At 40.4% G+C, this 15785-nt stretch overlaps 1 protein-coding gene across 16 annotated transcripts in view; it reads left to right on the forward strand.

Moving 5' to 3' along the window:
* LRRFIP2 (LRR binding FLII interacting protein 2) overlaps positions 1–15785 on the forward strand; it is a 171230-nt gene that overhangs the window by 20678 nt on the left and 134767 nt on the right. For 7 of the 16 annotated variants that reach the window (XM_054019396.1, XM_054019400.1, XM_054019404.1 and 4 more), the window contains exon 1: positions 12456–12900. The exons of 1 other annotated variant lie outside the window; for it this stretch is intronic. The gene's annotated coding sequence lies outside the window, so the exon portion shown is untranslated. Of the gene's footprint in view, positions 1–12455; positions 12901–15785 lie in introns of those variants that run through there. 8 more of the 16 variants (XM_054019405.1, XM_054019406.1, XM_054019407.1 and 5 more) reach the window with 5 other exon arrangements.

Consider the following 15785-nt stretch of genomic DNA (forward strand, 5'->3'; position numbering starts at 1 on the left):
TTTTTCCACTCCCAGTCTTTGTTCAAGCCTAATTTAATGGTGTCCAATTTGCAAATTAATTCAAATTCAGTAGTCTCTCATTGGAGTCTGTTTTTGAAGTTTTTTTGTTGTAGTATTGCGACTTTTAGGTCTGTAATCGAGTGGCCAGGGAGACTGAAGTGTTCTCCAACTGGTTTTTGAATGTTATAATTCTTGATGTCTGATTTGTGTCCATTTATTCTTTTATGGAGAGACTGTCCGGTTTGGCCAGTGTACATGGCAGAGGGGCATTGCTGGATGAGGAGCTGCTTAAGCTAGCCTCTGGGAGAGACTAACAAGGGTATGTCCTAACCCTTACCCCTCTCACTGAGTTAGGCACCTAAGTCCAGGCTGCAGGAAGGTGCCCATCTCTGTGTGTGATCCATAAACAGGAACCCCTTTCTTGGAGTCAGACAGCTTAGCTGCCTAAGGCATTTCTTGTAACAGGTGTGTGTGTGGGGGAGGGGGGGGCATGGGTTTATCCACCTAATAATTTTTAGCCCAGTGGTTAGAGTATTCACATGGGATGAGACCCAGCTTCAATTCTCTTGGAAAGGGGTCTCCCCACCTCACAGGAGAGTGGTCTAAACTCTGAGTTAGGGGATATTCTGATGTGAGGATGGGCTCCCTCAGTTTCTTCTGCTGAAGTTGTTCCACTGTGGCTTAATAATTAAAAAGTCATTGGGCCAGAGAGCAAGTGCAAGAAAGATTCTGTAGCTTGATGGTGAGGTCATCCACCTGGGAGATGGACGATCTGGGGTCCAGTCCCCCTGCTCCAATGACTAGACTATTTAATTATTTTCACACCATGGAAGTGCTTCAGTAGGAGAGATTGAGGGAGGCCTCATAGCTCAGGGGTTATAGCACTCTCCTAACAAACATCAGTGTCTCCTGTTTAAATACTTTCTCGCTCTCTACCTAAGAGAGGAATTGAACCTGGATTTCCCACATTCTTGGGGGGTGGACAGGCTTACCACCAGGCTGAAAGTTGGGCGGGGGAGAGGGGTGCTGCTGCTCCCAGCTCCTCCTCCAGACAGATTCTGAATGGAACCCATTCTGGTAGATTGCCTCTGAGCATGCCTATTGGATCACACCCCACAGGCAAGATAGGTGTTCACCTGCCTATCTTTCCCTGGTTTGTGGATCACACTGGGGCTTAGGCAAGAGATAGGAGTCTGGACACCTAGAGTGAGGTAGCACTGCACATTTCCAGATGCACAAACTTAGGCACCTTAGGAACTTTTACTCTGAAAATGTAGATGTCAAAGGAGTTTAGGCTCCTACAGGGTTCAGCAGCAGCCAAGCAAGAATTTTGTGGATCAAAGTGTAGCCTTAAACTGGGACTTAGGTGCCAACGTCTAGAGGGTATGTACCTAAGTATTTTTGTGGCTCTGGCCCATAGGATGGATATCAGCAAGGAGTTTTCCCCTCAAACTTTTATTTAATATGGCAATAGTTTTCCAAAAGAATATAGAAACAAGTAGAATAAATGTATATAAGAAAAGCTGAAATGTATCTAAAGCTATTTATGTCATCTAATAATATATCATCAGCTGATTAGTAGTTTAGAAAAAGGATCTTCCTTTGTAGCTATTTGGTCCCTATTAATCCTCTCAATTTCAGCGTTGTCCTTCTTATAGGAACTTTCTCCCAGCATGCCTTTCTGGGGACTGGCCCTTTAAAGCTGGCAGACACAAGCAGCTGCATCCCTAAAGTGGCTATTTTGCAACTAGCTGCGCCTTACTGCATTTCCCCTTTCTTTCAACTGGTATTTTTAACTCTAATTATGTTTTCCTTTTTGTATTTCTGAGGAGAGATCACATTCTCATAGCTATGAGTGAACCACTGATTCTCTCCATCCACCCTGTCTTACACAGAGTGTCCCTAATCTCAGTTCAAATGTTGAAAATATGGATATTTATGATCATAAATATATTGGAGTAGAGTAATAGAAATGATTGGAGCACAGTTAACAGTTATGGCAGCCATATTGTAACATACATGTACTTAATAGCCACCTTAAGTCAATCTGCTCCCAGAGCTCTCATATTTAAAGCAGGAATTACTGCCTGTTTTTTAAGTTGCTATGTTGGGATCATATTTTAGAAGCAACCCAGCCAAACGTCCTCTCCCCAACACGCAAAAGTAGGAAACACACAACAGCAGGCTTGGTTGTTCTAAAAATGAACCTAGATGTCTCTTGTTATCAGGAGTTGGCAACTCTGGCATTACCTCCAGGAAATGAGGCAACTATTTGAACAGGCAGTCTTCATCTTACTTATGTTGATCAGTTGACAATTCAATTCATTTATAGCAGATTTTGAAACAAGGAAAGCAGTAATGGGTAGTCAATGGAATACTGTCATATCTTCAAAGAGTGAGTAACCACAGAGAGTGTACGCATAATTGCTTAAAACATTGTTTGTCACTAGATATTAAGCCTCTTTTTACAATGTTTTTAGTACTTAAGATTTAGATGCTCTGTTTATTTAAATGCTTAGGGATTATTTTTGCTACTTTGAAAGATGCCTTAAATCAGTGATAGTTTAACCTTTTTTGGGTGATCTGAAGCAAAGACTAAAAATATTGCTCTCAACCCTACTTAAAGTTCAGATTCTCAGTTGGTGTAAATCAACATAGCAACAAAATAGTAAAGCCATGCTGATATATGACAAATTAGGATCTGGCTCAAAGTGTAGTTCTGTTCTGAAAATTGACTGTAAAAATAGCATTGTAGGGCTATATGTTTAGTGTGTCTCAATCGTTTTTATATCAGATGTGTTCTGTTTACAAGTAAAAAACTGTTTTTACAGCTGCCAGCCCTTTAAAAATCAGACTGGGCTCTGAGTCAAGCAGAGTTCTTTCCTTTTCATGCATCATCACCTGTAATAAAGGTTCTGCAGACCAAAATATGTCCTAATTATACCTGTGCGTTCTCTTTGTTTAAAAATTATGGCTTCAATGACAGATGTGCAACTCCATTGCCATCAACAGAGTTGCGTAAGTGACCAAATAGGCTTTTAATTGGAAGTTGATAAACAAATCTACACCAGAAATATAATCCAACTCATTCTCTTAGTTGTGCTGGTTCTGCAGTGCTAACCAGAGTAAAAAGCATTAAAAATGTATCACTAAAGTTAGCTCTTTGAACAAGAAAGCAAGTTTGAATAAGTGTCATTTTTGCATAGCCACTTTTCAGAGCAGAATTATACTAAACATAGTAAAACCTCACTGTATATGCTGAGTCAGATCCGCTGACTTGTGTTGGCTTTAAGAATAAAAATCAGTAAAAATATTGTCACACAACTAAAAAAACCCTAAGCTCCTTTTTCTTGCACCATCAGACTTTTTTACTAAAAGTTTCAATCAGTTACACATAGGCAACTTCAATGAAGGCAATGGAATTGCACAGGTGTCAGTGAGGCCATAGATTTTAAAACAATGGTAATACATACATGTAATTTAGGACATAATTTGGCCTACAGAACTCTTATTAATGCTGATGCATGAGATGGAAAAAATGCACTTTACCACTCAAAACCCAGATTCTATTTACATGGCTGGCACTTAGAAAAAACATCTTACAGACTAAACGTTTGATACATGAATAATTGAGAAGATAGACACGCAACCCCACATGCAATTTAAATAAATCATTCTTTAGAGTAAAACTACACTTTAAGCGAGGAATGTAAAAACTTGCCCTTACACTTTTATACTTTCCAGTTTAGGGGTGGAGAATTCTACAAACAGATACAACTTGAAATAAACACACAAATTCATTGGATACAAAAGTTCAAGTAGTCTGTTACTGGGGCACTATAATTCAATACTCAGTTGAGTTAAAGGGAAACTGTCAACTTGAAAGCTAGTCAATAAAAATTGCTTAAAGTATTTTCAGGTACTAGACATGTTTTTGAGTCCCTTTACCAAAACTTCTTGTATTTTGATTATACTTTACTAGTTTTCTAAAAATTCTTCTCTTCCCTGTAGTTGGGGGAAGCCCCTCAATAAACAGTGAAAATGACTATGCATATTTCACAACAATGTAAACAAATGGAAAAAATATATGTTTTTTCTTTTGTTTATCATTATAGATTAACATATTATAGGTTAACATATCATATTAACTTCAGTAGGTAAAATTTTACAGAGAAATTTATCTGAAGTTGAAAGTCCCTTTAAATATAAATGGAATGGGGAAAAGTGTTAGGAATAATCATATGTATGACTTTTTTTTCTCTTGATCTCTAAATGTTGACATTTGTTTACTGTTACAATAGTGACAATCCCTAGCATTCAAAAATCATGGTTCAGGCTCCCAAAATCAGGAGACTAGATAAAAAATAATGAGATCATAAAGTAACTATTTTGGGGTCTTATTTGACTTCTGGTGTTTGAGTCTTTAGGGGTCATGTTTTCCAGCAATTCTCTGAAAGCATGAAGGACAGAAACATCCTAATTAAAAAAAAAGTTGCAATTCTTAGCTTCACATAATTTCAAGAGCTGGGACTTTCAGAAAATACCAAATGTTGCAGGACATGTATTAAAATAATGGGTTGACAATACTGCTGTTGTCTTAGACCTTGGCCTATGTACCTTATTAGTAAATTTTACCTTCTAAAGCCCCTGTCTTGCAAGTACTTTAATACATGCTTAACTTCTAACGTGAGTAGTCCAGTTGAAATCAACAGAATTACTCACATGCTTAAACTCCTACATACCTCTTAGTAGGAATGGGGCATTCAATTGTAATGACCTGATTTTTCAAGTGTGCTGAGTTTTCACAGTTTCAGTTGGCTTTACTGATCATGTGAAAATCAGTCCCATAAGCATTTGAACCTGTGCCAATGGTTATAGCATGAAGAATGGCCAAGAGTGTTAGGAAGATGAAACCGATTTAGCCTCTGGGAGTTTTCAGCTTTTAATATTTCTCACAAGGGAAATGCATTTCAATCCCTGACAAATTTAAAATTAAAATATTTTACTGTAGCCTTGCTCCTATAATTTAACACCAAATGTATAAATGAAATATCTACCTTACCTCCAGGGAATCTGCTGTAAATTAATGTCAGATATATATAGTGTGAAAAGGAGAGAATGCACAGATGACAAGAAACAACATGTAGCAGTCAGGTTGAGTAACCTGGACAATATATTTAATGGGAAACCAACATATCCTCTTGTCTAAGGTGAGCTTTACACCTTTAAAAATTATTTGATTTATTTTGTTTTTAAAGTAAAATACATTAGACAACCAGATTCATGGCTGGAGTATATGAGGGAAGCTCCACTGAAATCAAAGGGTAGTAAATTAAGTTGGTTGAGAGTATTTTGTTAAGCAAACAGTGTGTGCATTTCAGACTTATTTCTTGAGGAGAATTGTACAGCAGTAGTCCATTTGTAAGATACAAAAAGGAGGGATTAAAGAAACAGTAGAACTATCTTACGTGTGTGCTGATTACGAGTGCTATTTACGAGTGCTCTTCCATCATTGGGTGGAAGTAATTTATATTATTTGGGCTTATATAATATTATAAGACTAAAATATAGTCATTATATTACACTGGGCTTACATTCATTTATGGGGCTAGGCTATCTCTAATAACAAGATCCACTAGACTTTCAATACATTCTAAAACCCACTAGTATTGAGAAGCCAGGTTAAACTGTGTTGTAATAAAATTCCTACATAAGTGTGATTATGGTCTGAAAAGCAACTATGAAATAAAAATCATGTACATACTCAAAAGATCTGTGTGTTTAGACAAGTCTGCTTCATTCTGAGAAAAAAATAAGTTGTTACTGCTTTTCACTCCTGCTAGTCCTGCAGACTCATTTGAGACTTATTCCTTAAAGAGATTTGTTATGGAACAGTAAGCTGGATTCTACTTTGACTCATGTATCATCAATAAAATTGTCAACTGAGTAGCAATTACAAAATCTCTTACTGTTGACACACAACGTAGAAAGAACAGCTTTTGACTTTCAGATACCAGGCTGCATGCTTCTTCCAATATTTGGTCTATGATTTTATGTTATATCTATAATATCTTGATCACAGCTTTTCACCTTGTGTGTAATCGCCTCCAACAGTTACTTCATACTCTCCAATGATTAGGGCCCTACCAAATTCACAGACTGGACTGAAGTAGTTTCCAGTGTTATTGAATGTGTGACATCACAATAACTTTATCAATAAATTATAACATCAGAACGCAGAGCTAAAGCTTCACTGCAAGAAGAGAAATGCCAAAGTGAGGGGGACAGAGAACCCTCATCCAAAATCAAGTATTTTGATTAATAGCAAACCAACCCCAGGCAAATGTATTTCTCTGTATGTTCTCTCTATTCAAAATTGCTTCACTGTGAAAGTCTCTTTTTAAAATTATATACATAGGATCAGAACTTTATTGCAGGAAACAGACACCAAGTCATAACTGAAACTGATCCCACTAATCAAATTACAAGATTCCTACAGGATACGTTTCCCAGTGTGATCTTCTGTTTAAGCAGAATGCAGATTTCACCCTTTAAATGCTTAAACAGAACAAAGCAGTTCCGTATAGCTTCCTCCCAAAGGCAGTTCTTAGGGTCACAGCTAGGCTCTTCACATACATGTAGTGGTAGAAGTGCATATGGATGTTTTTGTTCCAAATGTATTTTTAGCTGTTTTTACATTAGCTTTTTTAAACTTAAAATTTCTCCCCGGGCGGTAGCAAAAGTGAGATTGCTAGTGTAGATGAGCCACCACTGTATTATCTGGTGCTGTTCAGAACAGGCCTTGATGATGTGATAGTTCAAAACATCAGCAGCAGTTGGTCTACATTCAAATTCTCCCCAGTGGAGATGAAACAATAGTATTTACAGTAAGAAATTTCCAGAAAAAATGTTTAGTGTAGACAAGGCCTTAATTGGACACATGTTCACCTTGAAAATCTCTAATTAAAAAAAAAAGGGGGGGGGGGGAGAAATTGATATGCTGTTTGACCTGCGAGTTTATTTCCAGTCTTTCTTTCTTTCTTGAGTTTTTTTTACTAAATGAGATGACAAAAGACACTTAGAATTCCAGACACTGGAAGGATTTTTTTGGGAGAGTGTGCTATATTCTTTCTATGAAAAAGTCAACATATTTTAGAAAGTGTTCAGAATTTTGCTGAAACCCATTTCTCCTGTTTGGAACCAGGGGGTCATACGGCTCCTTATCCCTATCTCTCCAGAGATCCACCTTTCAAATTACCACAAAAATTACAGGCAGTATTAAACACAACATACAATTAAGCATGAGCATCCAGCAGTTTTTAGTGGGGGAAAATTGATAATTCAATAACAATGGAAGCTACTTCAGTGGCAATTTGAGAAGTTTTACAGACTCAGACCATTCTCTGTACAGTATTTTCAGCCTTTTCAAAACAGAGATTCAAACATGATCTTTTCATTTGCATGCTTCTAATTAAATGTTTGTTAGGTGGCTGAACAGCCACTTTTCTATCAGTGAGATTGTATTATGAATTGGTATTGTTGCATGTCATACCGCTACAGAATGTTTGCATATGATACTGTGTATTGCTTCTCAGAAAAGTAAACAATTGCCCCTTTAAAACCACAAAAATGCATGCCTGCTCTCAAGTGGACACACTTTTGACTGCATCATTAAAGAAAAATGTGCTGCCTATGATATGAAGAGAACAACATTACGCAAATACCAATACTTCATCATAAAAAAATGTACAAACACAAATGAAAACTTTTTTCCTACATCTAGCAGTATATCGCCAGAGAAGCCATCCCACACAGAGCTAGAACATTTCAGAAGATTCTACATAGCCAGCCTAAACAGACGTGGGAAGAACTCATATTAAAAAGGATATTATAGAAGTTAGAAGGTTGCTCTCACCAGCTAAACCAAACCAAAATGCTCTTAATATTTTTATGAAGACTCCCACTAAACAATCAATTCCACAAAATCGGTAGGTGAATTTTTTTTACAGGAATCAACTCAAAAAAACAAAAACAAAAAAGAAATTACATATCATTTTCAAGACCAGTCACTTTCTCTCTTGCTTTTACTTTGTATTTGAGAGGGCCTTTTTCTCCATGCTTCACCCTGCAGTGAGATCACCATCTATTATCACAAAAATTAACATATTACAAATAAAGCATGATGATTGCACTGCATGATCAAGTGAGGAAAGAGGGTGGGACAGGATCAGGATCATTTTTTCCTTAAAACTGAATATCTTTAATTATAAAAGAAAAAGTATGAAACATTAGTGAAACTTCTAAGGAGGTTACTCTTTAAGTATGTGTGAAAATTGTCTTCTCTATAACAAAGTCTCACTTTCTGAATTAAGATCGTAACAGCTGATGGCAGATTTAAGGGTTGGCAAATATTGACTTTCAAGTATCAGGGGGTAGCCGTGTTAGTCTGTATCTACAAAAACAACAAGGAGTCTGGTGGATCTTAAAGACTAACAGATTTATTTGGGCATAAGCTTTCATGGGTAAAAACCTCACTTCTTCGGATGCACAGAGTGAAAGTTACAGATGCAGGCATTATATACTGACACATGGAGAGCAGGGAGTTACTTGGCAAGTGGAGAACCAGTGTTGACAGGTGTGGTGTGTAGTTGCTGGTGAGTATTTGCTTCAGGTTGGGGGGTTGTCTGTAAGCGAGGACTGGCCTGCCTCCCAAGGTCTGTGAGAGTGAGGGATCATTTTCCAGGATAGGTTGTAGATCATGGATAATGGGCTGGAGAGGTTTTAGCTGGGGGCTGTATGTGATGGCCAGTGGTGTTCTGTTATTGTCCTTGTTGGGCCTGTCCTGTAGTAGGTGATTTCTGGGTACCCGTCTTGCTCTGTCAATCTGTGGTGTTTATGTGACCATCACTTACAATCACATAAATACCACCCTATACCGGAAACCTACTGACCGCTATACGTACCTACATGCCTCCAGTTTCCCTCCAGGACACATCACACGATCCATTGTCTACAGCCAAGCCCTAAGATACAACCGAATTTGCTCCAACCCCTCAGACAGAGACAAACGCCTACAAGATCTTTATCAAGCATTCGTAAAACTACAATACCCACCTGGGGAAGTGAGGAAACAGATTGACAGAGCAAGACGGGTACCCAGAAATCACCTACTACAGGACAGGCCCAACAAGGACAATAACAGAACACCACTGGCCATCACATACAGCCCCCAGCTAAAACCTCTCCAGCCCATTATCCATGATCTACAACCTAGCCTGGAAAATGATCCCTCACTCTCACAGACCTTGGGAGGCAGGCCAGTCCTCGCTTACATCAACCCAGGAACCAATCCCTGTAGCAAACCTCGTTGCCTACTCTGTCCCCATATCTACTCTGGGGACACCATCAATGGACCCAACCACATCAGCCACACCATCAAGGGCTCATTCACCTGCACATCCACTAATGTTATATATGCCATCATGTGCCAGCAATGCCCCTCTGCCATTTACATCGGCCAAACCGGACAGTCCCTCCGCAAAAGAATAAATGGACACAAATCGGACATCAGGACCGGTAACATACATAAGCCAGTAAGTGAACACTTCAATCTCCCTGGTCATTCTATTACAGATTTAAAAGTCACTATCATTGAACAAAAAAACTTCAGAAACAGACTTCAAAGAGAAACAGCAGAACTAAAATTCATTTGCAAATTCAACACCATTAATCTGGGCTTGAATAGGGACTGGGAGTGGCTGGCTCATTACAGAAGCAGCTTTTCCTCTCCTAGAATTGACACCTCCTCATCTATTATTGGGAGTGGACTACATCCACCCTGATTGAATTGGCCCCGTCAACACCGGTTCTCCACTTGCGAAGTAACTCCCTGCTCTCCATGTGTCAGTATATAATGCCTGCATCTGTAACTTTCACTCTATGCATCCGAAGAAGTGAGGCTTTTACCCACGAAAGCTTATGCCCAAATAAATCTGTTAGTCTTTAAGATGCCACCAGACTCCTTGTTGTTTTTGTAAATATTCACTTTGTAACTGCCAAAGCTCCTTTACTCTGGCCCCTTCCTCATTCTACTCTTGTGTGTTGTTTTGTTTTTTTTCTAGTGGTACAGGATTATGTTTCTACTGAGGGCTTAAGAGGTATTTGTAACTGAGGCCTTATCATTAGGACTGCCACTTAATTTACTTACCCATTCTGCACTTTCACCCATAAAAAGCAACAGAGGGTCCTGTGGCACCTTTAAGACTAACAGAAGTATTGGGAGCATAAGCTTTCGTGGGTAAGAACCTCACTTTTTCAGATGCTTTTTACAGATTCAGACTAACACAGCTACCCCTCTGATACTTTTTCACCCATGTCTTTTTTCCACACTGGCCCTTAACACATGGAATGCCCTCGCTGAACTGATCCATTAGAGATCATTGTCCTTTCTCCAGATCTCTCCTCACATCTGTCTGATGCCTATGAGAAATTGGCCAGTTAATGATAAGCTGAAGGGCAGATGAGGATAGTAGATACAAGCTGTTTTTGTTATTGTAAATAGGTAAAGTAAGTGTGTAAGGAGCTCATCTAAAGCCCATTAAAATGGATGGAAAGATTCCCATTAACTTCAAGGGGTGTTGGATCAGGCCCTATGTGTATATAAAAATGGTATATATTTGTGTTCCTTTTCCTCCTACCACCTACATGTCATATTAGATAAGTAAACTCTTTGGAACTATGTTTGTATAGTACCTAGAACAATGGTGCTCCACTCGTGTCTGGGGGTTCTGCAAACTGTTATATGATGTAAATACAAATGAGGGACCTATACCCATATACCAGCACTGTGACCCAAGAACCTCTGGATGCCAACTGGCAGAGGGCAATGGGGTGTCTAACAGTATAGGAACCCCCTGGGTTCACTAAAAGAATGTCATGTAAGGTGTCTGCTGAAAACCTGTGTCATATAATCATAGTGAGATGTATTATGGAGAACATTAGAGGACTTATGTTTATATACTACAAATTATGTTCTCTAGGTGTGTACATCAAAAAAGTAGAGTGGCTTGAGTCCAACTCCTCCAGACAGAGGCTGGGGGACCAATAGATCTCATGCTTTTTAAAAAATTTGTTGTTTGTTTTATAGTTAAACTCAAGTGCTGTGCCTAATACAGGAGCAGGGGTGTAAACTGTGATACACTGTTCCTTAGAGAATAGAGGATTTGGGATTTTTGTGGGTATCAAGTGATCAGGAGCTATACACTCCAGGGAGCTACATTAAAAGGACTTGGGCCTGGGGTGCATCTTTTGTCAACCAGCAAGGCAAAATCAGGGCCTGGTCCCTAGAAGAGTGCTTGACAGTCTGGTTGTAGTAGGAAGCTAACACTCAGCTAGCACAATTAAGATTCCCTCATGCTGGAGGCAGGTAGTAACAAGGTGACTCTCAGCACTGGGTGCCCTGAGAAATGTCACAAACATCCCCAAAACTGTCAGTACTCTTGTGAAGGGCTGCTATTTAGAAGAAAAAGAATTCAAGGTTTGGGCAGTGAAATAGAGGGAAGTTGGTACTGAAAACACCAGGGCTGAATCAATTTTGCAGGGCAAGGTGAGGGGATAAAGCCTTGATTAAGGCTCGGGGTACATTGTTCCCTGGGGGAAAGATTATGATAATCCAGATTACTTTATTCAACCTCGTATGACCTCCAAAGGCGGAAAAAATTTACGAACCTACCTCTGCCAGCCACAGTTTTGACTCACATAGTCTAGTGCTGATACTAATGGGTAAGTTGGGGGGGGGGGTGGCGCAGCTATCCCGGCATCTCCCGGGTCAGCTGGCATGTAACAGAGCCCAGCCGTTGGCGGATCCTGCTGTCCCTTTCAGGGAGCGTGTGCAACCTCAGCTGGCTGAGTGGCGGTGAGGAGGACATTTTGACAGGCTGCTGCCATTAACGTCACTCTCCTTCGTTACCCTGGGACAGGCGCGGAGGGAAAACACACCAAGCTGGCCCACGCTGGGTGTGCCGCCTTCTCCTCCCAGAAACGCCGGTCTCCGCCCAGCACCCAGTTCTTCCCGTGCGGGCTGGGCAAATGAAAAGGGAGAGAAACGCTCCCCCTCCCCCATTGTATTGAACGGCAGATGACTGACTTGTCATAGAGGCCACAGCGATTCACGCTGCCAATAGTCTCCGCCACGGCTGAGCAGCAACACCTCAGCCGGCTCCTAGTGCACTCAGCAACCAACAGGAGCAGAGTCCGAGTTAGAAGCTGCGCCTCCTCCGCAGTGCCAGCAAGCAGGAGCTGCCCAGACTCACTGCCAAGAAACCCTGCCTATTACGCAGCTGCGCCTGCAAAGCATGGCCCCGCCCCACTACTTGTGCGCATGCTCTATGCCTTGTAGCCGTAGTGGCACTACCCCGTCCCTGTAGATAGTAGTGAGTGGAGCGCGGCGCGCATGCGCGCGGTGGGAGCTACAGAGCCCCTGCAGCTGCTAGAGCGGCAGCGCCGGTGTTCTACCGCCGGCGCAGCCCCGTAACCGCCACCTCGCGCTCCCCCCGCCCATGGAACCCTGAGAGGATTTGAAAATAACCGCTGTTCCTGTGGCCTGGCGATGCGGCTGTAACCGCCGGCGCGGGGACCTGGGCATCGCTACTCTCTCTTGTCTCCTGCTCGGCTAGAGCAGCTCCTTGCCAGGGGCCTGGGGTGCCCCGCCCGGCAGCACCGCGCTCACCCAGGGCGGCTCCTCGGTGTGGGCTCCAGACCTCCCGCTTCCCCTGGGCTCCTGGGGGCAATAGCCTGGGCTGGAGCCGGGACCAGCGAGGCGCTCGGCTCGCAGGGTGGGCGTCAGGCGGCCCCCGGTCATTTCTTCTCCCGGCGCTGGGGACCTGCAGTGGACTGTCCTAGGTAAGGGACCCGGAGCTCATGACCCTGCCGGTCACGAGGAGGAATGCGGGGGGGCGGGGGGAGAGGAACCCGGAGCCCCCGCTCCTGTGGGGGAGGTGAAGGGGGGGGTAGAGGGACCCGGAGCCCCTGACCCTAGGGGGGAAGAGAGGTGGTAATTGAAGATCTGAGAGGAAAAAGAAGGCAAATATTCATATACCCCCACTGCAACCTGCAATACATTTGAATATTTATGTATTCTAGATGTATGTGTACATATATCTGGGGTGTTGGTATATGTGTTTACTGCATAGATCTCATGTACTTATGTGTATTTATTGTGTGGGATCCCCAAGTGCTATTCAGATGCCACATGCCCACTGATGGTTTCACAGGTGCGGCGGGAGGGGGCAATGCCCTGTCCATGAGATGCTGTCCTCAGTGTTGAGGTGCTGGGATTAAATTACTACTATTGTTTACATTTATTTCTCTCTCGCTAATAAACTGAATCCTTCTATGCAGCACCGCTGAGATGAGTATTTCAGTGCACTTTACCAACACACCATGATTCATGGTTTCCCAAAGTGTTGAGTTTGCCCCCCTACGGTGAGCACAAAGGGCTATTGCAGGGGTTCAGAGAGTCTTCTCTGTTGTTCTTTGTGATTTCAGCTTTCATTTAAAAAAGTGTGCTGTTTAGCTGTTATGGAAAACCTTAAAAATGTGACCACAGTGTAACTGATGCAGTGTCTGCCTGTATTTGCAGAGAGCCTGGAATGAAAAGTCTGATGTAAGGCTACCCCATTCATTTAAATGATGATAGTTAGCATTGTTGACATTTCAAGTATTTCACTGAAGTTTGAGAGCAGATGAAGATATTGAAAGATCTACACAATCTAATCTGATTGTGCAATTATTTTGGGTAGGTCTTTAACAGCACATGGTTGGGTTGAAGAGGGGCATATGATAGACTTCATTTTCCTAGGGGAGCAGGGCTTAGTTTCCAACATTTTGGGAGACTGTCTTAAATCTCTAACTCTCCTGTGAGGAGGTAAGTTAAATCACTTGCTAGCTGCTATTTTTATTTTTTACTGTCTACTATGCCTCTAAATAAAAAATTAAAATACCTCTTGAGCTAGCAGTTGAAGAGCAGTGGTAACAATATTGTCTCCCTAATGCTTCACTGGCTAGTTGCATGATATCAGAACTGATTAAAGGTGCTATAGAAATACAAGGTATCACTTGGGCCTTGTATAATTGTTTCTTCATTTCAGAAAGAGAATACAGAATTAACAGGAATTGAGAGAAGCTCACTGATAGTGTCAAGTCTGACGATGTTCTTGAGCCGGATCTGGGAGTAGTTAAGTATGAGGACTTAAGGAAGTTCTGTGAAAGGTGCATCAGGCAAAATAGTGGTAATGTCCATTCTAGAGCAATCTGGAATTGCTTCAAAGGAAAGAATTCATTTTCATCATGATTCTCTTTAGCCAATATATAGAAGATGACATAGTGTGTTAACATGTGAATTTTGGAAATTGTGATTCAGATAGGAAGCCAAGTCACTGAGTTTTGGATATGACAAAGGTCTTAAAAATAAACAGCAAAAGCAGAACTCACAATTAATGTACAACTTGTTATCTGAACATTACTAGATACAGCCTCTTGAGAAACTTGTAATTTGATAGGACATATTGCTGAACAGGTATTTATTATAAGTAGAACCTATGGAGGAGGAGAAAAACAAAAAGGAGGTTTGATATAGTGGTTGATACTTGTAGTAAATGTTTAATGTGGTGCAATGTGTTAAATAATAGAGTGTCACAATTCAAGCTTTGGTTTCTGTTGCCAAGCCCAGGAAATTTTTGGGGAAAGTAATCTAGTTGATTAATTTGAAGAGTTTTGTGTTTAGTGGTTACAAAATTATACTTTAATGACTCCTAAAGAAAGGAATTCATACCTCTATTGTACAGTATTTACTGCAACATATAGAAAATCCCCTTGAAACTAGATAACAGGTTAGTGTAAATGTATGTAATGGATAGTTAGTCTGTTTATAAGCCCTTTAAAAATATAGATAATCATGTGCATTCAGTGTGATAAAATATTTCATATTAGTAGTGGTGCCTAGGTACTAGAGTGATAGGTATATTTGAAATAACTTCGTTTTTGCTCTTGTGTATTAGGCATATATTGTATAATTTAATGAAATAGTAGGGAAGTATGCGGGTGTGCTATACATACCAAACCCAAGATCCAACATTCTCTTTGTAAAAAGATGCTGACAAATTCAAGTTATACTATTTTAAAAATATTTAATTTCCTAACTGTCATTTTACAAAATGAACTACTTTGAGCTTGTTAAGTACTTCAGTTATCAAATGTTGAGGCTCTTAGTGTTTATTTCTAATACATACTATTGTATAGTCACTGTTTCAGAATGTGAGCTGTTTACCATGGATTTTGTATGTGGGTTTTTGTTTTTTGCTTTTTTAATTCATTAGACAATAGAGCCTTGGTCTGTAATAGCAATATGTATCTTCAGTGAATGAATCTTTCCCTTATGTCATTTGGTGAGAAGATAATTATTTTTAAAATGTGAGTGTGAAAAGATGGTGATGTTGTTATAATGCTGTTCACTTAGTTATGAAATAAAAATCTGATCTCCTATTAAATCTCACTTTACTGTAAGAATGTAATTCTGTAGAATAATTTAATTTTTGGTTTGGTTTTATGCTTTTGTTTCAGTTTTCCTGGTGCCTATCCCAAGCTCTAGTCTTGTCCATAATTTAATACACAAACCTGTTACCTTGAACTAAGTCTGGTGTTGCTTTTAGAGTTTCAAAGTATTGGCAGTTCTGTTCTCCTGCATCTCCAGCATGTTTAGCTACTTTGGGTAGCACTGATTTTTGAAA

Source organism: Malaclemys terrapin, chromosome 2 (genome assembly GCF_027887155.1).
Source record: "Malaclemys terrapin pileata isolate rMalTer1 chromosome 2, rMalTer1.hap1, whole genome shotgun sequence".
NCBI lineage: Eukaryota > Metazoa > Chordata > Testudines > Emydidae > Malaclemys > Malaclemys terrapin.